General features: G+C 35.7%; 1 protein-coding gene across 9 annotated transcripts in view; it reads right to left on the reverse strand.

Moving 5' to 3' along the window:
* The window catches only part of GRIK2 (glutamate ionotropic receptor kainate type subunit 2), a 640648-nt gene that overhangs the window by 264357 nt on the left and 349566 nt on the right, over positions 1-26725 (reverse strand). The gene's annotated exons all lie outside the window — the stretch shown is intronic.

The following is a 26725-nucleotide window of genomic DNA, read 5'->3' on the forward strand; positions in this document are numbered from 1 at the left end:
TCACAACAAAGGGTTTTGGAAGTGGGGTGATGATGATAGTCCTGTTATTTTCTATGTTGACTTGCAATGTTCAATTTTACAATTTTTCAGATTTATAATGAAAAGTATACCTGCTAATGTAAGTTCTGTGTCGGTCTGTATCTTACATCTAAAAATTTTTCCCCTTTGGAGACTTATGGAAATACTTCCAAAGTATGTTCATGATTATACAGAAAAACAATTTAACTTTGTAAAGAACTTTAAATTTATGGAGTACTTTTACATGTACAATATTATTTCCCATATTTATTACCATTTCATGTGTTAGTGTTGTTGTTGGTTTTTGAGATTAATCTTTGTGTATGTAGGATAAATGCATGATTTGCTACGGGATAGTCTTTCTTTATTGGTTTATAACATTATATAAGTTTCATGTTTACACTATTATACTTCATTTTGTGTTTACACTACAGCTTGCTTACCACCAAAAGTTTAGTTTCTATTCATCACCATAAAGTTGACCCCCTTTACCTATTTTGGCCTCCTCCCACCCCCCTTTCCCCTCTAGTAACTACTACTCTGCTCTCTGCATCTATGTATGTTTCTGTTTAGTTTGGTTTATTTGTTTATGGGGGGGTTGTTTTTTATATATATTCCACAAATGAGTGAAGTCACACAGTATCTGTCTTTCTCCTTCTGACTTATTTCACTTAGAATAATACCTTCATGGTCCATCCATGTTATGGCAACTGGCAAAATTTCACCTTTTTTTTTTTTTTATGGCTGAGTAGTTGTGAAATTATAATTCTATCATTTCTAGTATCATTGAGAAACTAGATTCTTAGAGAATCTAGAATTTCAGGGAAAGGAGATAAAGATATAAAATACAAGAAAATAAATAAAAATAAAAATCCTGCAGTTCTAAATTTGAATCATCAGAAGAAACTTAAGGTGTGTTTTATCTTATAATTTTAAATAAAGTAAATATTTCCCAGCTCTGTCTACTGAAAAGACCTAGAAACAATAGTAACTCAATAGCAGTGAGTACTACCAATGTCCATATTATAGTCTTGATACACCATTTCCCACAAAAAAGGAACCAGACTCCTTGGATAAACTGCTGATTTTAGGGTTGGGACAAAATAATATAAGATAAACCTAGAAAAGCTTGTTAATGCTCAATAAAGGATGTTATAGATGAAAAATAGGTCTGAATCAAAATTATTTAGAGGCTCTCTTGAAGTATTCACAACTGCCAAAACAGAATAACTTGAAAATCAAAAAGAATAACTTAAATGGATTGAAACAGTAAATATAGTTAATTATACTTTGTAATAATATAAAAAATAAGCTAATTGACCAGTGTTTATCGATGATAATGAGGCAATTTATTATTTTGGAAACTGATAAATAAAGGGAAATAATTAAGCATTTATTTTTCCTTTCCTACATAAAATTGTATGACTGGGAAACCAAACAATAAATAAAGAAGGTTTTTCTTTCAGATGTATTCCAGCTAATAAATGTGGACGAAATGAGAGAAATAGAATCTCTTGATCTTGTCCCTCTGAATTAATGGATCTGGGCATTGATCATCCTAACATCATAAGAGGCAACCAAACATCAAGTGCCTTCTGATGGAAAATACAATATGAAGTAGTTTTGTCCCCAAACAATCCGACCTAAATATAATTAAGTCTTTAGATCCACTACCAATTTACAGAAAATACAGAGGACAGATGAACATGTCACAAATTACCATGGGGATGGAATCAGCAAAATCCAAACAGTGAAATAATGTCAGCCTATTATCATGAATGGATCTTATTTGGATCCCAATTCTAAAAACCAAACTGTAAAGAAAAAAATATATAAAATTTATGAGGCAGTTGGAAATTAAAACATTGTGTATTAGATGATGTTAAAGAATTATTTATTGAACTTCCCTGGTGGTCCACTGGTTAAGACTCCATGCTCCCAATGCAGGGGCCCAAGGTTCGATCCCTGGTAAGGGAACTAAATCCCGCATGCCACAACTAAGAGCTCACATGCCGCAACTAAAAATCCACATGCTGCAACTAAGACCTGGAGCAGCCAAATAAATAAATATTTTTTTAAAAAAAGAATTATTTATTAATTTTAGGTACTATACTGTTATCTAGACTATATTTTTAAGAGTCCTTAATTTTTAGTAATATGTAATATAATATTTATGAATAAAATCAGGTGGTATCTGGGAATGAGAAGTAGAAGGGGATAAAGATGAAATAAAATGGCATAGTGGGCTGATAATTTTTGAAGCTAGGTAGAGTACATAAAGGTTTGCTATTACTATTCTACTTTTGTACATATTTACCATTTAAAAAAAGTAAAAATGAAAAAGAAAAGAACAAAAGATGTTTATAAAATAGAAGTGACTTTATATATTTACAGATAGTACATGGTAGAAGGGAATCCCAATATTTGCTTCCAAATCCAGTTCTTTTTTTCACTGTATCACAATATTTGACAGTGTTGAGAGAACTTGAAATTAACTTAAAATTAATGACAGTATCCTTTGGAGAAATAGTCTTGAAACATTTGTCCTGTTAAGTCTAGAAAAGGCATGAAAAATAAATGAAAAAGCAGTGAAGGAAATACGCAGTGGGATTGTGTGAAAGAGAGCATGGGAAGTCTACCATTCTTCTACCAATCATATGTCCACAAGTCTTGACCAAACTATATATGCAGTTACAAAACTTCTCCCCCTCGGACCATTCAGTTGCTAACATTCCAAAAATAAGAAGCTTGGACGTATAGAGAAATAATTGCATCATTCTTCCTGAATGCTTTTTCTTGCCATAGCATTGAGACATTGATGAATCTTGTTACTATAGCTGATGCTATAGATATGTGCAATAGCCATGCAACTTTGTGTGCTATTAATCAGTGTCCATGGAAGAAATACCAGTTATGCCATTGAGAAGAGAAAGGATTCTGCTAAAAGGTTTGACACTTTTATTTTCTATCCAATTCCCAATGAATATATGATTGAATGGTTTTCAGACCCACTTATCTAAGCTTCTTTAAGTGGGCTAAAAAAAGAAAGCATCATGGACACATCACAAAATCTGGCTCTTATGAGCAGGAAAGCATTATTTATTGTGATTATGGAATACGGGCTTTGGGTTCTAAGAAACTTATGTTCAAATCCCAGCCCTGTCACTTACCTACTGTGTGACTCTAGCCAACTTAGCCTAAACATATTCAACTGCAAAATGGTAAATGTAATACCTCAACCAGAAAACTATGGGTTAAATGAAGCAATTTTAGTAAAACAGTTATCATAGAAGCTGGAACATACAAGTGTCCAATAAACAATAATCTGTGTTGCCATTGCTGTGGCTATAAAAAAAAACAAGCCACGTGTGAGGCTTCAGTTTCAGACCGGCTTTTAGGTCCGGCTCTGGATCTAACTTCTCAGTCTCAGCTTTGAAATCTGTTTAACAGAAATACACTCAGCTTCCTTAAAATAAACAAAACTAGAAAAACAAAAAAGCCAGATTTAAATTAGGACACTGGTTCTTTTTAAGCACTTGTTGCAAATTTAACAATTATTTTTAGACTAAAATTTTGGAGCCATTTTTGGAGCCAATTTTGGAGCCAATTTTTCTAAGCTATTGTCCTCTTCCTAGACAAAAAAAAAAAAACAAATCATCTTTTAAAATTTTCAATATATGTGTATACGTTTTATGACATATATAACATTGTAATGAATTGGAACATAATCGTAATTTAAAAAAATATTTTTAAAAATGTTGGAGACAATTATCCTGGAGAATAGTCTCAGGTTCTTATCCAACTAATACCTTCAATTCAACATTTTTTTAGTATCTACTGGGTATCAAGTACTGTTATAAATCCTGGAGATACATATATCAATAATCCTGCTCTAGTGGAACTCATAGTGAGTGAAAGGAACTCAAAGTAAGTGAAATTTCTCCCTTTCTCTGGTGAAAGGGAGAAATTTACATAAATATTTATTATGTAAATAATGTATTAAAACTATTTAGCTTGAATCATATTAAATTATAGATACCAACCATTTTTGACTTATAAAAATGGTAATTTCATATGGTTTAATTAATATATTTAACGTCCTTCTTAAATCTTTAGTTGTACCAGAATTTCCTAATATTAATTTGTCCATTAATTGAACAAGGATCATTAACTCCCAGAATACAAATTTTATCACTACTAAATAATTGTATTTAATTATCTGCTTTATGCTAAATTGATCAAAGGAATGGTAGAACCTAATTATGACTGTATTCTATGACTTCCCTAATAGATAATATATCTTAGTCTATTTTTTTTTTTAATTTTTTATTTATTTATTTATGGCTGTGTTGGGTCTTCGTTTCTGTGCTAGGGCTTTCTCTAGTTGTGGCAAGCGGGGTCCACTCTTCATCGCGGTGCGTGGGCCTCTCACTATCGCGGCCTCTCTTGTTGCGGAGCACAGGCTCCAGACGCGCAGGCTCAGTAATTGTGGCTCACGGGCCCAGCCGCTCCGCAGCATGTGGGATCCTCCCAGACCAGGGCTCGAACCCGTGTCCCCTGCATTGGCAGGCAGATTCTCAACCACTGCGCCACCAGGAGAGCCCTCTTAGTCTATTTTATTTCTAACAACTTTTAGAACAAGAAATAGCTAACTCCAAAGTATTTACTTATTTTGCCAGTGTATTTACACTTTCCATCTTCACATCATCCTATAACTTATGTTAACCCAATGAGGACTTGTCCCCAGTTTTACATGGTAGGTGCTGTGGTAACACCATCTTATTTTTCCTAAAATATGAACATTTTTTAGGAGAAATTCTAGCAATTGCAATGCCAGGTCCCTTTGACTGGTATCTCTTTCTGACTTGGCAGAATTTGAAATCCTCCTGCAGAGACTCTGGCTGCTGGCCTCCACAACACATGGCTTGCCAGCCACAGAACAAAGTAAGATAATAATTGTTGTTTAATATTATTCAAAGATAAATTCTCTATTACAGTTTTCTCTCTTTAGTGCCCTGTGGCCCCAAAAAGCCATAGAGGTAGTCTTTCTATTTTCATCTGAATGTAATTAGTATTCAGATAGAATTTAAACAACCCAAAAAATAGTGAATGATGTGTCTATCAACATTAATGTCTATATTGTTATTAAAAAATAGTGCTATTAATCTTCAGGTTATTTTTTGAAATACATTATTATTAACTCAATAAATTTAAGATAGCCATATGTATATGAATCTACAGATATGAAGCACAGAAATTCCAAAAGATCCAAGAAACAAGATATTAATGACTTAGGAGAAAGTAAAGGTCTATTTTTCAAGAAAGAATGAGGACCATGGGTAAAGCCTATCATTCACCAAGGAGGAAGAATAAATTTTATGTAGACTTGACATGGCCAAATAGAAAGTGCATTCTTTCTGGAACATGTGAACTGACATAATGGAAAAACTGCCAAGACTTATCACACCTGCTGACAACCACCCAGGCTGCTGGTTTTGTGGGTATGAATGATGCCATCATGATAAATATGCAAACAATTTCTAGAAGCTATGATATCCTAGGCAGGAAACTAAAAGGTCCCTGGGACCCACATGTTGTTTTAAACTCTCCCTCCAATTTCATGTGTGATTTTGAAAAGGAAAAAATGCTGAGATGCTGGTTAAATAGATGATGGGAAAATCAAGATTTAAGAGGTAAAAATTGGTGGGTCTTGGCCAAGTATGGAATGTATTTTCATAGGAAAGAATATTATTTCTCTGGTGAACTGCTATCTAATTCAGAGTATTTTAAAGTAAACTGTATGGGGAGAGGAAAAGTATCAAAATATTAACAAGGATTATAAAAATTATATTAGATATGGCACAGAAGGAAAAATATTAGGGAGTTTCCTAAGGTGTTCATAGGAGAACATAACTGGATTATAGAAAATATCTGTGTCCTCAGATAGCTATGTATCAATGGTCAGAGTATTAAAATAAAATGGATACGTGTGTGTATGTCCATTCACTTGTGCCCATGTGTATTTGCCAAGGGAAATTGAGGGATTCAATTTTAGAATGCAGCAGTGCAAGTGTATACTTTAACTGAAGAAACTATTCTATTAGAAGGAAGGATGGAAAAACAAAATTTATCTTATCTGCCTGGATAGAAATTTGAAGGCAGCAGGACATTACAATAAGACTGGATGGTAAGTAGCACCATTTATGAGGATGATAGAGACTATTTGGTTAGATGATTGAAATGGATGATTATTTCACATTTATATCCAAAAATGCTAGAGCGATTAGTTATACAAATGATCAGAAAGAGTGAGGAGAAAGAGTGCTCAACTCTCCTTGGAGTGTTATTCAGCTGAAGCAAGTTATTTCTTTGCTTGCCTGGCTGGATGGCAATTTAATGCCTCAGATGCCAGAGGAAGCAGTATAGTCACTTTGGATCAATAAGAAGAAACTGGTGGGAAAGCTGGAATGATGGGACTCTGTGAATACCACTTGCCATCCTAAAGTTCAGGATAATCTTCAGGAAAGGTGGCTAGGAGGTGACAGTTATGGGATACAATTAAAATTTAGTCCATGGTTTAACAAACCAGATTTCACAACTTTCAGAAAACAAAAAGACCTAAGATTTTTATATGGTGAAATAGCTCAATCAGAAAGGACTGAAAAGAAATTTTTTGAAAATTGAAATTAAAATGATATAATGGTAAATGATTCTAATGAGGAGGGAAACTGGTAAACATCTAAAAATGTGGCTGCATGGGAAGCACCATGAAGAGCTAAGTTTTAAAAAGACACAAGAGACAGAAAGGAGAGAATATGACTAAGAAATTTTTCTTTCCTTATTTTCAGTTTTATAAGTAGTATCATCAAACTTGAGACTAGTTAAAAAAAAAACTTAATTTCACAATATGATTTCCTACTGCCCATCTAGTCTTAAAACATTCCTCTATCCACCTGGGTAAGAATACCAATCAGCCTTTTTAACGTACATAACTTTGCCAGATGCTTTTTAAGCACTGACCCTCTTGGTAATCAGAGGTAGAATAGCAGGCCCATCGTATTCAGCTGTTTGCCATGGTGCTGCTAAACGTAGGGAGGGATTCTATGTGATATGGCAGCTATTCACTCTGATATACTCCCTAAATTCTACAAATCTAAAATTTAGATCTCCAAAATCTAGTTCTTGTTTATAACACTCTTCACTACCAGTAGATATTCTTTCATTGGATGACATGTTATTATTGTATATCCTCAGCTTTTACCAAAAGTTGAAAAAAACTAAACTCTATAAAGAATGTTGTATGTAGTCTTTTAAAATCATGTTGTTTGATGTTCCTTATCTAAGCATTAATTTAATACATTTCTCTTAGAGCATGAAAGAAATTATCTTTTCAAATGAATTAATAAAATAGTTTTCCTTTAGTTACAGAAATTGCATAAACCATCTTGCTTGCTTTTTGCTTTGCCTACAAGGAGGCTCAGAATTAAATTATTGCTTAGATAAAGCAACTATGTCTACCCTAATATTTGCCTTAAGTAGCTCTACTTTTTATTTATTTTTTAAGTAAGGAAAAAAATATGAAAATTATAGAACCTACCACATAGGACACTTGGTGTCATATATTAAAGGAAAGGCTGATGTTGATAGGATTCAGGACATGCTACCCCAAAATATGGCACCCTGTCCTATTGGATATTTTAAGCTAAAGGAGTCTGAGTAAATGGCAGAAGCAGGAAGGTTACTCTGACTTCCTCCCCCCACCTCACTCTTCTTCCCAGAAACAGGTCATAACACTTCCATAGCAGAGGTGCCCTTCTTATACCTGGAGGAAAAGAACATCCTTATCTCTGAAAACAAAGCGATGCCAAGAAGAATCCTAATGAACAGGCCTTGCTAAGTCTCCCTCAGTTTGTTACAGATTACCTCATACTTCTTAACCTACCATATTCCTCCACGACTTCCCACTCTTCCTCAAACCAAGCATAAAAATACTCAGGTCTATTTCTTTAGGTCTTCATTTCTTTACGAAGGCTCCCGTGTCATGTAAAACTTACATTAAATAAATTTGAATGCTCTTCTCCTATAATCTTTATCTGTTTAATTTTCAGAACCAGACAGGGACCCTAAAAAGGCCGAGGAAAACATTTTCCTCCCCTACAGTGTTGTCAGGGACCAGAGAAAGAATAGGAAACCATGGAACTCCAATTTTAATTCCTTATTTCTTTGGCAAAGAGAACAACGTTTAGACGGGAAAAGATGAAAAAGATGATGGAAAGAGGCCTCTGAAGGCCAACACAGAGTCATTAGGAAGACAGCTCTTAGCTGTCTAAATTCAAGTTTCTGTGCTCAAGTGAACTGCACCCCAATGTGCTGAGAAATTTTTCAAAAAAGATGTTCAAGCCCCCCTAAGATGCTGAAAACTATAAAGAAGCGTAAATTTGCTATTTCCAGTTATAGAAGAAGGTATTATTCTAACAATCACCCCAAGCAAAATTTTACGATAGCTTATTAACCCAATTAGAATCTAAAGTAAGCAATAATCACTGGGACATATTAAGAATAACATAGTATAATAGAATGTTGACCTTGGAGTCAGGTAAACCTGGGTTTAATCCTGGCTCTGCTGTTTATTAGCTGTTAACCTTGGACAAATTGTTTGGCTTACCTGAACAAAACTGGGACATAGTAAGCACTCAAATATGCCATAAAAATATAATTTGCTTTTTTGATGCAGTTATGGGTCATTCTATACTTCTCTGGTTTTAAGAGTTATCAGATGAAGGGATCACAGTTTGCACATAAAGATTATTTGAAAGTGAAAATATTTGCGGTACAGAAGATACAGAAAGAAATTTTATTTGACTTTGCCTCCTCTGACTAAAGCCAAGTCTCCTGAAAACACAGCTGCCATTACCCCCATTCCAAGGGAGTTTCCTATGAATTCAGCTGCCATGGAGAAAGACTGCCCATTCACTAGCATAAAAAAGCCCAATAAAACCCTCACTTATTTCCCACTGAAGCCCTAAACCTCTTCCCCTTTTTTGTTGGGATGGTATATAAACCTTTACTTCTGGCCATTCATCAAGTTACACATCACTTACTCATACTCTCACGTGTATATATGCATGTACGAGTATTTTTTCCTATTAAACTGTCTATTGTCAGTTACTTTGCAGATCCCAATCTTTTGAACCTAAAGACAGTAAAGGAAAAGTTTTCCTTCCAATAGATAAAATCTATAGACAAGGTATATTTGGATTTTAACAGGGCTATAAGAAAAGTCTAGTAATACCCTTGTAAGGAGAAGGAGCAATCTGGGCAAGACGGTCTATTTTATTAATGGATTCCTTACTATTTGAATATACAGTGTTTTTTGACCCTGCTTCACATTATGATCACTTGGTGAATTTTTAAAAATTCCAACACCGAGGTCACTTCTCAGTCCAATTTATATAGTCCAGGTTGAGAACCACTCTCCTAGAGGAAATCTCTAGTTGGATACTTGTGTGCTTGTGCCTTTCCCTGACCTTGCCCTCTCCAAAGTTCTAGTTTGTTTATTTATTTCTTTTTTTCATCTGGGATGAGAACAACAGAAGCCAATTAAATTTTCAGATGACAGGCTAAAACATGGGGTCAAATCCAACAACATAAAAGAAAAACAAGATCTAAGGTTAAGTTCTCAACATAGCCTAAAAAATAGAATTAAAATAACCACTTCACAAGTGTAAAACACAGCAGTGTGACTTAAGAGCATTAGCCCCCTACCCTTTTCCTTTTCTATTTTTGGCTGTTGTTATTAGATATCAGTAATAAAGAACATTTATATTTACTGTGTGCCAGGCACTGTCCTAAGTGCTTTTAGGTGTCACCCCACTTAATCCTCTCAACAACTCAGGAGCAGCAAATACGATGCTATTTGCCAGCCAAAGAACTGCTCAGAGACATGAAGTAACTTGAGAAGGATAAACCGGCCTGGAGAGCAGGGGTTTAACATGAGATCCTACTAGTTTGAGCCACTGTCTCATACCACACAGCCACAGCAGATTTGGACTGGACTGGATCTGCTAAAAAGCTGCTGGGAATGCAGACTCCAACTTGGAATATAGAGACACTAAAACATACCTTCTCAATGAGGTGGGGAAGGGAGGACTTTGCCACATCACCCCCAGAGGGCAAAATTGGTTGTTGAGCTAGAACAAATGTGTTGCATTAACATTTCATAGGGTGAGCAATTAGCAAAACAATGTTTACAAAGGCTCCCTGGGGGTTGAGGACTGGTAATGAAAAAGAGAATCACTGCTCTAGAACATAAGCTTTAAGAGTCTCATTGTAGTTTGTTGGGTAGGACACAACTTACAGAAAATTATGGTAAGTTTTCAATGGAACAAGATAAATACGGCAAACTGTAGGTAAATTTACCAGGGCAGTGCAGGAGTCTGAAAAAGTTAAAGATGTTGATCAGAAGAAACACTGAGCAATAGCAATAGTGACGATTGTTCTCCCTTGGTTTCAGTAGTATCTGAGAAATACAAATTGTCTTTAATACATTTACCTGATTTTTAAAAAGATATATATGAAACTGAGTCCCCCTAAAACTGGGTTTCCCTGCTGAGTTTATGATTAACCTCTCTATCCAAAACTTTCTTTCTTTTCTGGTCCCACTCCTGTTCCCCTCAGGATTGAGAAGTAGCAAAGAAAAGGGGAGATTGAAACTAAGCAGGACACTGCAGGGCCCTCCTGGGTACAAAAGCCCCTCCTTGTCCCCTGTTTCTTGTTTGTAGAAAAAGGTTTCAGTCTCCTAGGCCTTCCTTGAGTTCCAAAGAGTAGACGCAAGCAGTTGCTAAGTGGGGATGTGAGGGAATGCAGAAACAATGAAAATGCAGTCAAGAAACAATAATTCAGTGATAAAACAGTATCTGAGTTCCTCCTCAAGGGATATACATAACAATCTGACACATATCTTTGAGTTGTTCTGCAGGATCTAAGACCCTCACTCAGGCAGAGGATGGTGACTACATGCTGAGCACAAGGATGTAAACCCCAGATTGGTTGGAACCAGAAGGTTGATGATTAAGATTGCTGAAACATCACTATCCTGTTACCTCACCACCAACCAATCAGAAGAAAGTCATGCACCCTGCAAACCTCACCCCAAATGTTGCCTTTAAAAACCCTTCCCTGAAAGCCACTGGGGACTTCAGGTCTTTTGAGCAAGAGCCGCCCATTCTCCTTCCTTGGCACCCTGCAATAAACACTATACTTTCCTTCACCGCAACCTGGTGTCAGCAGATTGGCTTTGCCATGTGGCATGTAAGCAGACCCAAGTTCAGCTTGGTTTTATATATATATATACACACATACATATAAAATATTTAAGGATATATATTTTATATATATATATTTATTCATAACATTTAAAACATGCTCTTATACCTACTATATCAGTTCTTCATAGAAAACTATGAAGTCAATTTTTACAATATGTATAATAGTCCCTTTTAAAGGAGGACACCCAGAGGTAAATTGATTTGACCAAGGTCCCCCAGCCAGTCAGTAACAGAACCTGAACTGGGATTTGCATGTGATACTCACAGTCCAGTGCTCTTTCATTTATCACAGTGTCAAAGTCTCTCTCATTCAGGATGCCAACAATTCCAAAACCCATTAAAATGGCTGACCTGCTTTAAGATAGATTAAATCATGTAATAAACAAAAATTAACAGAATGGTTTTAAATAAATATACCTTCCAACCACACACTGAGGGCCCCTGTGACTTATTGATCTTCCTGTTTCCCAGTGGCAGAAACAAGACAGCGAAATCAACCACATGCGATAGTGCGTTTGAAGTTATAAATGCTCTATTCAGTTGAGGAATTTGATATATTCAAAAAAACATCTTACTGTGACTGTGGCATTTTATAAATAGTCAAGAACCAGAAATAATTTTATCATATAAATAATATATCAGGCACTTGCCTTAATTGGCAATTCCATAGACAGGCTCTCAGTGAATGATAAGCATCTGTGAAAAGAGAAATGGGCCTTCGTGTGTCTGTGCTCCATTTAGACTACTGTCCTTGATGAGAAACCTTTAGAGCTCTTGCCCCTGCTACCTCTCTTACTACAATGCCAGTTACTTTTACTTCACAGCACAGATCACCACTGATATTATGCTATGTTTTCTATTGTCTATTTCTTCCGTCTAGAACAGTGGTTCTCTACAAGGGTGATTTTGCCACACAGGGGACACTTGGCACTGTCCAGACATTTTTAGAAGGTGCTAGTGGCATCTATTGGGTAGAGTCCATGTATGCTGCTAAACGTCTTACATTGCACAGGACAGCCCCCAACAACAAAGAATTATCTAGCCTAAATTGTCAACAGTGTCAACATCGAGAAACCCTGCTCTAGAATGTAACCCTGTGAGAACAGAGACTATCTCTTCTGCTTAATAAAATATTTACCACATGAATGAATGGACAGATGAATGAGTGAATGGTGCCAGCGTCTCAGAGGATAAAGAAGGTAGGGGGTCAACAGGCCGTGAAGATAGGGCAGGTAGGAAACTCAGAACAATTCTCAGGGGAAAAATACAAAACTGAAATTTGTACTACATCATCAAAGCACAAATCCTAAAGACAGTAGGAAATTGCTCTGTTAACTTCTTAAGAATCTACTTCACATAACTTTATTGTATTTTGTCTGTAACGTTGTAGTAAGTTTCTAATTCCTCCACACAACTGTTTAATTCTGAGTTACACAGGAGAGGACTTGTCTGTTTCTTTTGACTAGAAGAAAAAAAAAAAAAGTTCTACATCTCAATCTATCTTCTTAGACCTGATATTTCTGAGTAATCAATAATTCACTTGCCTCTAAAGCTCATTTAATTATTCTCATCCTAAATATCTTATTGAAATTGGAAACTTTTCCTGATTTTAATAAATTCTGAAGTAGATTGATTTTTGCTCAACCTCTTCCACGGTTACACCACCCACTTCACATCTATAGCCAAAGTAGACCTACAGCCTACAAAGGCATTTTGCTAACAGATGCAAAAATTAACATAAAAGCAATAAAAGTTGAAACTCTTATTAAAACATAACCCAAACCTAGAGATCAAATGGAGTCATGGTTTCTGCACATTTTTCACCAGGATACTATTTTCTTTTAGACCCTGATATTTCTGAGATATTGTGTAAATGTTGATATATTGAACACAATAGGAACAAAGGACAACTGAGGGTGCCTCCCTCCTCTATCCATTAAATGCTGGTACCTTTTCATGACACCCAGCAGGGCCTTGTGGGGCTCCTGGGCACAAAAGCCTTTCTGTGTCCCCCATTTCTTGATTACAGGAAATAGTCTTCATTCAGCCTCCATGACCTTCCCTGAGTTCCAAAGGGCAAGTTCAAACAGTTGCTAATCAGGGAAGGGAGGGGATGCAGAGACAAGGGAGGAACAGTCAAGAAACAACAGTGCAGCCTTGGGGCAGGGTCCTGATTCCTCCTCAAGGATATACATAATAATATCTTTGAGCTGTTTTGCAGATACTGAAACCCCCACCAGGTGGGAGAAGCTAACTGTATGCTCCCCACAAGCACGTAGACCCCAGAATGGTTGGAACAGAAGGTTGATGATGCTGACTCCCACTTACCTCCCCACCAAACAATCAGAAGACTATCCGAGAGCTGATCACACCCTCTTTGAAGCGTTATTGTAAGACTCCTCACAACCCCCTTCAGGTTGGGACGCACAGTTTTGAGGGCATTAGCCCGCTGTCGTCCCCTTTGTCTGGCAAAGCAATAAAGCTATTCTTTTCTACTTCATCCAAAACTCTGTCTCCTAGATTTAATTCATGTTGGGGTACAGAGGCCTGATTCGGATTCATTCATTAAATCCTCTATTCTTCTCTATCTCTACATTCTCTCACTAGGGACTCCCGGCCACTCACAATGAGTACGATCACCCCAGATTGCACATCTGGACATCAGACCTGGACCACTCAGATGTGGTCACCAGGCCCTCAAATTTCAGGTACCTAAAACTACAGTCATCATCTTCCCCCAGACTTCCTCCTTCCTTCATTTTCTCTGTCTTGGCAAATGGCACACCGTAAATACATTTGCTAAAACTGGAAACTTGGCAACTGTTGTTGACTTCCCCCTCTTATTGACACTCCACATCGTCAATCATCTCTCAGTATATTTCAGAACTTTCCACTCCTTCTCCAGGGAGACAACTTGAGACCAAGCCACAATTAGGAACTACAGTACTACCTCGCTCTCTACCTCACAAGAACCCCACCCCACCCCCTGATCTTTTTCTTTTAATCAGATTACTCTCCTTTTTAAAATCCTCCAAGGATTTGCCATTATCCTTAGGACAAAGTCCAAATTCTTTAATGTGTCCTTCAAGGCCCTGTAGGATCTGCTCCAGCCTTTTTTCCCTTTTTCCCTCAGGATCTCTACATCTTGTCTCCCTGTGATGCATAATTTATGTGTCAAACTTGACTGGGCCACACAATGCCCAGATAGTTTGTCAAACATTATACCGGGTGTGTTTTTAGGGGTATTTGCAGATGGGATTAACATTTGAATTGGGTAGATTGAGTAAAGCATATTGCCCTCCCTAATGTGGGTGGCCCTCACCCAATCAGTTAGAATCCTGAATACAACAAAAAGGGTGACCCTCACAGGAGTAAGAGGAAATGCCTTCCTGACTACAGTAGCTGGGAGGGACATCAGTCTTTCCTTGCCTTTGGACTTGAACTGAAAGCTCAGCTCTTTGGGGGCTTGAGTCTGCAGGCTTTTGGACTGCCCACTGCAGATCCTGGGACATCTTGTCCTTCATAACACATGACCCAATTCCTTATAATAAATATCTCTCTCTCTTTAGATAGATAGACAAATTCTGGTTGAATCTTGATTCTGTTTCTCTGGAGAACCCTAATACAGATTTTGGTACCGAGAGTAGGGTGCTGCTCTATCAAATCCTTAAATATGTGAAAGCAGCTTTGGAACTGGGTAATAAGTAGAGGCTGGAAGGGTTCTGAGATGTATACGAGAAATACGGATATTAAAGGGCAGTTCTGGTGAGGTCTCAGATGGAAATGAGGAAGGTGATCTTTTTAAAGTTATAAAGTGGCAAAGAACTTGGCTGAACTGTATTCTAGTGTTTTTTTTGGAAGGCAGAACTTGTGAGCAATAAAATTGGATATTTAGATTAGGCGATTTCTTTTTTTTTTTGTTAGCTGGAGCCTGAGGCCACTGGGTCTCTACCCAGCTGGGCCAGCCTGCTCTTGGCCGCAGGGCTCCACAGCCCGGGCAGCTGGAGGCACTGTAGCCCCACCCGCAGCAGCACTCCATCCCTCAGCTGCCTCCCGAAGAGGGAGAGGAGCAGGGCGGGGCCTGGGTCCTAAGGCTGGGGTTGTGGGCGTGGCTGGCGTGTGTGGCCTGGCGAGGCGGTGCTGCAGGAGCTGGGCGAGCAGCTGGAGCCACTACCCGGGGGAGGCGGCCCAGGGCTGCCGTGGCGCTGTGGGGCACCCCACGCTCTTCCTGGACGAGGGCTGTGTGGCTGACTGGGAGAAGCTAAGTTTGCTCCTACAGTCGGTGGAGCTGGGTATGAGGCTGTACTAAGGTTTGCCCCAGCGGGCCTTGTGGCTTAGCTCAGATGATATCTGAGCAAAGTTTTGAAGCAGCAATTTAGTTCCTCCTGATAGCTTGCCGTAAAATGCAAAAGGAGAGATAAATTGAAGAAGAAATGGTTTAAAAAAGGAACCAGACCTTGAAGATGGGGAAAATTCTCTGTCTCCCCATATTGCAAAAAATGAGACAGCTTGTTCTGAAGAGAACACTTAAAAGGTGTGGCTGAACAACCATTTGATGAAGAGGTCATGAGTGTGACTGATGGATTTTACCAGCCATCTCAGCAGAAGCCAGGAATAAAGATTATAAAGATTATACCAGCAAAGACACTGCCAGTTTGAACTAAAGGGGACAGAGAACACAAGACAGAATGGATTCTACAGGACTAGACCATAGAGTTATGTGGTTACTAATGAGTGCTATTCTTCAAGAAAAGGAAAGAATGTTCCCAAGTGCAATTCAGAGATCATCAGGGCTGCTTCTTTAGTTCCAAATGGTGGGACCATAACCTCATTGTCACCAGGCTAGAGGGCCTCCACCTGGAGCCTTGATTGGGAACAGGACACCCATGCGGCAGAGGCATAAAAGAAATAAGGATTTATGGAAAACACACTTTGGAAATTAGTTATTTCTATAGGAATATAGCTTCACGGTGAAACACAGTTAAAAACAAATATTTGCCTAAGTCAATAAAAGTTTTAAAATTGGTAAACAGTAGTTATTTCAATCAATTCTGAAATGTAATGAAACAGCTCTTTGAACAATTTACTTTTATGGAATAGTAGCAGCCATTACTTTGGACATGGAATTATTAACATTTTAATTGCTAATCACATTCACAAAGGGAATTGATGACAAAATGCTACATTCATTTATTAACTAAATATTTATTGAGCACCTACTATGTGACTTGCATTGTGTTAGGTGCTGAAGACAAGATGAGAGAAACCGATAATGTATCCATGTTCATGGAGTTTATAGTCCAGTGGAGAATGTAAACAATTATCAAGTAATCTAACTTGGATATAATTAGATGCTACAATCAGGGCTAAGAGGAAAAGTCAAGTCAAAAGTTAAGGAAAAGGCAACTGTATAAGGAAAATTGATCTAGATTGAGATGTCAGAGATGATGTGACCTCAGGAAGTAGTTGGCTAAGCTAAGAATGTGAGCCAACATTAGGTAAGAGAAGAGACTTTAACAGCTGGAAGACAAACAGGACAAAAGCAAAGATGGAGGTGGAGAATAGAAGAAGGAGGGTCTGCGGAGGCCAGATGGAGTAGAGCCTGGTAGATCTCAGTATGGGAGGTAACTGAAGAGTTTTCAGGAGGGACATGAAAGTCCAGATTTGCTTGACTTTTTTAAAAGAATCATTTAAGAGATATGTTTGCATTTAGACATGCTTCTTTCCAAAATAGATAAATAGATGTTATATTCTAATCAGAATTCCATTATAAAGATAATGAAAACACAAAGGCAGAGTATGAATATTTTCAGTTCTCCATAATATTTAATTTTTTGGACTTGGAAGAAATTCCATAGAGCATTATTTGAATTGAAGTTAAAAGAAATTGAACCAGAGAATAAATACATATGTGTAGATGCTGTATGGATACAAAACCAGACACTTTATAGTATCTTTAAAATTTTACTTAAAAACAATCAAGTATCTATTGAAAAGTGAAAAAACAAGATGATAATCATCTAATGCAATCTCAATAGAATGATAGTTCCTAAAAGTAGAGCCTAATTAATTAAATTATACCATTTCCTCTACTTCAAAACAGACCCTCTAATTCTACCATTAATCAAACCTTTACACATTTCTTTTTAAGATCCAAACAGGAGGTTAGTTTGTTTCACCCATAAAAGAAAGAAAATATATCATCCCAGAGGACTAGATCAATTGATTAGACTATGTGAAATGTTAAGTTCTATGTAAAAGGAATAACCAAAATATAAAGCAATGATCACACTAGGAAAACAAATTTGTGTGTGTCTCCGTGTGTGTACAAACACCAAGAACTGAAAAATGTGTTATATAATAATTTGTGTAGTCAAGGTTTCTATCTTTTGTAATGTTCATGATATGCTGCTCACTACTCATTTGAAGACGATGCAATGAGTATTATTATGGTTCTCTAGGTTCTTGATGTTACTATTTGAGAGAAAACATCTGTAATTCAAAGGAAAATGATGTATTGTTTACCACACTCTTGACCTTCGCAGGTCAAGATTATAATAAGTCTATGGAAGATAGTTTAACTCTGCATGTTATAGGTACCTAACAGATGTACAAATTCTGTGTTGTCTGGTAGAGGATTCATTTGACTTCCCCCCCACTTCCTTGTAGAAAACCAGTTTTGCCTCTGTTTGTATATTCCTGGCCTACAATTGTGTCTGTTCTTTGGATTCTCTTTTTAACTGGTTTTAATATCTGCCTGGTTCCCTTGCAAGTTAAATAAAATATTTAACAGGTGTTCGTTTTTACATTTGTGTGAGAATCATGATTTTTACCTTTTTATTTGAATACTGTTATCTATTCTGTGGCTTATAAAAAGGTGAGTTTAAGTTCTTTTCTACCAAACTCCCTAAAAGAAACCCTAAGTGAGGATGTTTCTGTCATGTGTCGTCTACCCAGTTTTTCATTCTAAATTTACACTGTGTTTAAAATTTGCATTTACAATTGACTTTGAAATTGCTCATGAGTCGTATCATTGTGTCTACCTTGTTTTCCCGAGTATGGTTAACTTGGGCAGAGACTTTGTATACATTTTCTTCTCACTCCTTCCGTAAATTCAAAGAGATTTTCCTGGTAGTCCCCTCTCTAGCACTCACCAGAAAAGCTAGTCAGTAATGGAGGGCAGGGATGAGAAACAAGTAAAGGAAGCAAAACAGTTATTTCGGCAACCAGGTTAGGGTGGGAATTGTCTATTTATAAGAGAATCACAATTCACTTTTAGTTTAAATCCATTCCTTCCTTAAGATGTGTCATGCTCTCTTCACTGCTGGGATAATTTCTAAGACTTGTTAGCTACACAGACTAAAACTGCATAGAAATACTTGAAGATTTGGCTTGTAAAAAATGCTGAAGAACTATGAATAGTAATCAATCATCTGCTTTGCATTTCAAAGAAGTGATAAGACATGATAACACTTTGAAGAGGAACATTCAAATAAATTGCAGTATGTGAGGAGCATAGTTTACTAACACTTCAGACTCAAACAGCTCTTTTTCCCCCCTCTTTCCCTCACTCTTTTTAATATTAACTTCCCATCCTATTCTCTCAAGTCTTGATTGATCCTCTCATTTTTTGCTTCTTCTTCCATAATTCTTTCCCCTCTGTGGACTGTTTTTCTCTCCCTTTTTCTTGCTGTTCCTCCTCTTATTTTTTTCTTTCTCTCCCTGTTTTTCTCCTCTCACTTCTCATTTTCACTTGTTTCTTTTCTTGCTTCAGACTCATATTAAGAATGGAGGGAAAAAATAATGGGGCAAAAGGCAACTGGAACACAACAATTGCACATATTAATTGCACATTAATAACAACTATTTTATAATAACTTTTTTTTTCTTGGGTGGTTAAAAGTATACCTTTCAGTACTTTTTTTTTTTTTAATGTTAGTAGTCCCTGTGGGAAAAGAAAGAATGCAACATAAACACCTGGTGAGGAGGTAAATAGACTACCATCAAGACCAAATGACCTTAAACCCATGAGGCCACCTCTGGCTGCCTGAGAAGATAGGGTTGGAGCAGGTTTTATATTATGTATTATTATTTTATATATATATATGTCTCAATCTCATTCTTACATACTTGTTAAATATGTTTTAACATGTTGAATTTTACTTCCATGTGACTCTGTTGATTTCTTCTGCTCTTTAGAGATCAGTTCTCAATAGAGACTTCTTCACTGCCTCACATTTACATGTGATACAGTGTATCAGCATATCGAGATTCTGCAGAAGCAAATAAGTTGTTCTTTTTAATGAAATGAAAAAGAAACTAATAAAAGACTGACTAGTTTATCCTTAGCTATTATTAGGATAGCCTCTAACTGACATTTCACTTATTGAAATTTATGGATTTAAAAAAACCTAAGGTTATTTACAAATAACTTGCAAATAATTATGCAGATATTTATTCAATAGTCAACTAATCACAGTTCATATAGCTCATCACTTCTGACAGTAGAATTATAATATAGATAATGCTGGTCCTCTTCAAAGGTTTTTTCAATACCATAAGTATTATATTAAAAGTAAAATGACTATATATTTCAAAACTCTATTTCTAAACAAATGTCATTGGATAAAACTATTTTTACAATACGAAAAACAGAACATACAATCGCATCAAAACTATGCTTCAATGATTGATCTTTTATGTATGAGAAAGATCAGAATTGTTTTCTTCTCTTTTCACAATCCTATTTCAGTGACTGGTAAAATCAGTAGCTCAGGATCTGACAAATAGTGTATCTCCATTTTTCAATTCTTTGAAATGATAATCAACAAATAACATTATAGTTAGTGAATAAAGACATTTATTAAGGTGAAATATAATACATCTAGAAAAGTCTGTAAAACAGGAAATCGATTCCTATATGTGTACTATCCAATCTACTTGGATAAAATAACAACGTAAGTTCTATAATTTTATAATTAGTATGCTCTATGCATACTCCATGGAACAATTAGCCATTTTAACTCTTTCAAAACAATAAAATTAATATCTAAGAAAGGATTTGTATAATTCTGTGGGAGTATGTGTGCATGTGTGTATGTATGTATGTGTAGATAGACAGAAAAATTAGAAAACTGGGGAAGAACATACTTCTTTAATTAAATGTATAATCATGGATGCTGATCTATGTTACTGATGCTAAATGGTTTCCACTTTAATGAGTCATTTTAAATGAAATGGTTGCCTGCAATTAGACATCTGCAATCCAAGGAAAGCAAGCCAACTCTGTAGTCTGGCTGCCAGAATTACAGTGCATTCCTCAGCAGGACAATGAAGAGAAAGAATAATTGTAATGATAACATATACATATACTTTAATGTTCTGTGGTTGAAAGAGTGTGCAAAACAAGGCTTCTTAATATATTTAATTGCTAACTGTTAATAAAGGGCTGTCACAAAAGAGTTGCTTTTAATGTATCCATATTCCATTAGCAGTATTACTACCCAATAGTTACGAAGTAACTATTTTAAAAGCGGAACCTGCCAAGAAAGAAAGGGTAACAGACTCTTACATTTTATGAGCCTCAGCTATTTGTTTAGGATCACAAGTAAGGGATCAGATATGTTATGATGTTACTGATTGAAGACAAGGAAAACATCCCTTAAAATATTTGGATAAATATCAACAGAGTTGTATTTGTCATAGATAACTGAGTCAGTTAAGGCAACACATCCATCTTAATAGCATTAACAATATTGAGTGATTACTGGATGTGTTGTTAGCCCCATGTTATAAATGAGGGAACCTAGACCTAAGTGGATTGAGTAATTTATCCAAGTCCACACAGCTACTACACATCAATGGTAGTCAGAATTTAAACCCAGGTCTGACTTTCTTTAAAGCGCATGCTCTCAACCACTCTATTAACTTAGTTAACTTAATTTCATTTTCTTTTTTAAAAGAATGCCTGGTGCCAGAGATGTGGATGAAGATCTTTGCTGTGCCATTTCATTGCATGATTTGGGTAAGTAGTTTCCCTATCTAAGCCTCAGTTTCCTCATGTATCAAATAAAAATACAAATATTTATAATGTAAAGTTGTTTATACAATTTGATGAAATAAGGTTCATTTGTGTCTAGCACATAGTATGTCTGATCTATTATTATTACTGATCTATTATTATAGATGGTCTGATCTATTATTATTACTTAATCGATGACAGTTATCTGACTCACATCATTTAATTCTTATACCTGCCATGACTGTGATAAATTACTCAAAATAATTTCAAATATCTTTGTTTGGCTTTCAGATTAGATACTGTTTTTATGATCTTGATGAAATAATTTATTGAAATTATTTTTAAAACTAATTTGGCTGCATTTGGGCAAGCACCATTTGGCAATTTATTCACAACTGTCTACACATGGGTCATTTTATCATTTTTGCTTTAGATATTAGTTTGTATATCGTTCTCACCTCTAAAACACACATACACACACACATGCACATGCACGTACACACACGCTTCATGTGCACATAGATAACGCTCAATTATTTACAGGCCATGACTTTGCTTTGTATTTCTAAGCCCTCAGTTCTAGGGGTGGAGCCACAGGGCTCTTTTCTCTATTAGTATCTCACTTCACACTCTTACCTCCTCTCTAGTGGTGTGTATTTTGTATTCTCTGCACAGCTCAATGAGAAATGGACTGGGCCCTCATTATAGTACAGTCACAAGGAACAGCTCTGAAACCGAGCTTTCAAATAGCTTCACTTTCCCCCAGAAAAGTAAAAATCAGCCAGACAAATCATTAAAAGATAAACAGAGTTGAAAGAGAGTGTGCAACAAGTGATGTGTCTATTGTGTACTGGTCTAGTGAGCAAAGACAGCTGAGAGGTGGGAAGCTGGACCAGAAGCAAAGGAGAGCCAGGCCAAGCCACCCACATGGAATCTTCACAGACTCACTTTCTTGATAAGGTTTTTACGTACTCCAAGAATATCAGACGTGCCAGTACTGGGCTTTATTCTTTAAAGTATCAAATACCCTGTACTATTTTCTACTACCTGTGCATTATTCGGGATAGTATTACTTGAAATATGAAATAATATCTATTTTTCTATGTTTTTTTCCCTTAAAGGGTTGCCTGTTTCTGTGTATCAATTTAAAGAGCATGTAAATCAGAATTAGTTGTCCCATAGTGTTAAATAAGGCATATTTGGGAGAATTCATGTATTCACTTGTTATATAGCTTATTGTCATATTTAAGTAATTGTATACATCTGAATGAATTCATTAAAATGTTTATATTTTACCCTATACAAGATAATATTTAATCTGAGAAATATAAAATGTCAGATACTAAAATCAAAAAGAAAAACACAGTTTAAAGTAAGTATTGTTAAACATTAATATCTGTGATTCTTTCAAGCAGATAGTAAGTTTCTGGCTAGGTAAGCTGGCAGGCAGGCCAGTAAACATAACAAATTCAAAATATAAAATTAATTTGTCTCCTTTTCTGACTTGGTTCCTATGTTGTAGAAATATTATAAAAAATAAAATTATTAACAAGTACAGGTTTTCATTTCAAAAAAACAAACTCACTGTTTAGTATCATCTATATTCTTTTAGTTTTTAAAATATGTAATAGACATACAATTTGACCAAGGAGAAGACAGTTTTGCACATAAAATGCTAAAAATAAATAGCACTCAAATAATTTTATAGGCTCTATATGTATGTTGCATGCAATCATTACTTGAAATTTCTGACTATATGGTACTTTTGATATATGTTCTAATTTCCACCAATATACATTCTTAGCTCCGTTTGTAGGTACTCCAGTCATCAACGTAACTGTTGTAGGTATGGTTCCTGTCAAAGCAAATGATTATGAATGTTTATGCTCCTTGCTGTCACACTTGATTCCTGTTTGTATGCATATCTGAATCACAAGTTTATTATCAAGACATAGCTATAACCAATTCACGAGAATATTATGCATTCAAGTTTTCTCTAAGCATTTTAAAAATGTAGCAGTTAGATTATCGATTCATTTTAGTACCTTTCATTAGCTTCTAGAAAATCACTGCTATAATCTTCTGAATCAACAGACACTATCTTTGCACTAGCAAGCCTTGATTTTCTATTAAATGTAGAGGCTAACCAAGCATAACCACTTTTAATGAGGATTAGATCTTTTCTCTGGACACTGTTTGCATAAGAGGTTATCCAACACACAAGGATTATTCTTCAAATCCTCCTACGAAGAGAAAATTACAATAATTATCTAAGGCATATCTTAGTGTTGTCTTAAAAATCCTGAAAAACTAATGGCTGCATTTAAAATTGACAGGTTCACTTTAAGATTTAGCTCTATTAATCAAATTCACATAAAAGCATTGCTACAAATAAACCCCAGTGAGAACTGGTTATGTAAGCATCTTGTAATTGACATGAAAACCAAAAGCAAATATCATTTACTTTAAGAATGTCTGGAATAAATTTTGCTTTTTGGGTTGGATAATCAGGTGAGCACAATATATCACGCTGAAAAATATAAAAATCAAAACAGTCTTTAGACTGTCAGTGACCAGTGCAAAGTGATGTTCTCTTGAATTATGATCAGAGACCTGGGGGCCTTACAAATACTGAAGATGAAAATTGTACATTTAAGAAATAATGATATAGCTAAGGTAAACATGCATTAAAGCCAAAATTAATCATTGACTCATGATTATACTACCTGTACAGCAACATAAAAAGATATCTTTTCTCAGATGATTTACTCATGAATATTACAAAAAAGTCTTCTGAACAGAAATAAGTAAAAATAATCAGTGTGTCTATTGTCCCATAGATGTACAAGGCAAATTCAGATAAAGTATCACTTCCTAGTTCAGTTTTCTGAGAAATATCTTCTATTATAAGTCAATGTCAGTTCAGATTCAGTAGAGGTGATTTAGATAAAATATTTCAGAAATCGCAATAGTGATTTAACATTTTATGGAATCCCACAGAGCTAAAACTAGACAACCTTCAAAACGTGGGCCAACCAACGACTCAAATGTTCTTCCTAATGGTGTTTCTTTTGGGAAATCCCACTCTGAGAAAAGGTCAGACAAAAGGAAATAAATCAATAACTGCTGAAGTTCACTTTGAAGGACCATATATTTTGGGTATAAGAGCAGCAATTTAATATATGAATGATTATTATCTGTGAAAAGCCATAAGCCTGGGTCACTGTCTCAAAGTACACATCAGATACATTGAATTTACAATGTAAAGGTGAAAAAACTTTTATGGAGTTTAATGCTGGTAGAGATGGGAGCATAGCAGATACACTAATATACAGAGAATAAGAAAATGAAGACAGAAAAGGCATGCCCAAATCACAGGAGTTCCTCAATGAGATTATCTGTAGGATAAGAAAACGTCAGAGTAGAGAGAAAGGGGTGACTGCTTATCATTTCAGCCCACAAATCTCCCACTCTCTGAGCTCTTATAGTAATCGGCCACAACAATTAATCTGTCACTTCATTAGGTATTGTCTTAACAACTTGAAGTAATTCTTCTCTCGCCAACTAGGTATCAATTTCCAAATATAGGAATTATGTCTTGAACATCCGTCATTAATGCCTTCTCACCTAGCCAAATGCACCCATGCATTTTATGTACCCAATAAATCCATTCTGCCTGGTGAATAAAGACTATACCTACGACAAGGGTGACCACATAATTTATCATCCAAACTGAGGCATTTTAGAGAATGGTAGGGAGCATTATTAACTATTGTACTATAACAACCAGGAACGGCCAGGACACAACAGAATGTATGACTACTCAACCTAAGGTAAATATGGCCACACTACAACTTCACTGAGGGTTACTATAAAGAAAATGTAAATGGGACAATAGCTAGTGACCTATCTAAAGGGTACATATGCTTTCAACTTTTTGTTTTTTTTCTTTCCTTTATAAGGGGCCATGCCATCCTCAACTTCAGTGGGAATGTAATCTTCCAGTGGTAGGACATTTTTCTCTACTGAATGACATCTTTAAACTGATTAAACATGGCATCGATTCTTCCACCCCTAGAACATATTAAGCACTAAATGATTCTAGAATTGCTTTTAAGCTGTTCCAATTTTCTCCGAGTTGACATTGGCTCAGACCTGGCATTTCTCAAGAGGATCAAAATATTTTAAATGAGTTTTTGCAACAGATATGGTAATGATCTTTATGATTGCTGTAGGTTTATTCCAAGCATTTAAGCCTGAAACAATTATTGGAATTAAAAATGCTAATTTAACAGAAAGTAAGAGCATACTCATTTCTATTTTAAAAAAGCAAAGACTAAATTGTAAGTTGTTTAAAGTCAATAATTACCATGTCCTTGGAAAATTACAAATAAATGATACAGGTATTTGAAATGTAATTCAGAAAGTCTTTTATTTTTTATATTTGTGAGCATTTATACCTATTATATGTAGTTTTTACCAATTACACTCATTGGCTCTGATCACACAAATATGTACGTGTAATGCTGTATATATATATATATATATATATATTTTTTTTTTTTTTTTTAAATAGATCTTTATTGGAGTATAATTGCTTCACAATACTGTTAGTTTGTGTTGTACAACAAAGTGAATCATCCATATGAATACATATATCCCCATATCTCCTCCCTCTTCAGCCTCCCTCCCACCCTCCCTATCCCACCTCTCTAGGTCATCGCAAAGCACCGAGCTGAAGGTAATTTATAGGATTAATTTTAAAGTAAACATTCACTACTTTATTCACTTCTGTCCTGTTTTAACCAATTTGTCTTTCTCCATTTTACTTTTTTAAATTTTATTTAACTATAGATGATTTACAATATTGTATTAGTTTCTGATATACAGCTTCAGATTCTTTTCCACCATAGTTTATTACAAGATATTGAATATAGTTCCTTGCGCTATATAATAAATCCTTGTTGTTATCTAATTTTATATACAGTGGTGTCTATCTGTTAATCCTATACTCCTAATTTATCCCTCCCCCTCCCCTTGGCTTTCTCCTTTTAATTTCACTATAACCATCTCCTCTCAAATCAAACCAGTTTTCTAACATTCAGAGTTTTGTCTTTAGTGTTTTAAGTCAAAGATTTACTTAAAATATGACACATTAACTCATTTCCCACACATATACAACCAACTGGGCAAAGTAGTAAAAGCAGAAAAGGAATGATGTTGAGAAAGGAGAGACAATACAATCAGTGCTATCAGAAAGTATTTTAAATATATCAGTGGTTATATAGACACATTTAGTAACTCTGCACGATATGAAATAAGAAAAAGACAGCAAGAAGAGTTAAAGGAGAAAGACTTT

This window comes from Balaenoptera borealis, assembly GCF_965194805.1.
Source record: "Balaenoptera borealis genome assembly, chromosome: 9".
Taxonomy (NCBI): Eukaryota; Metazoa; Chordata; class Mammalia; order Artiodactyla; family Balaenopteridae; genus Balaenoptera; species Balaenoptera borealis.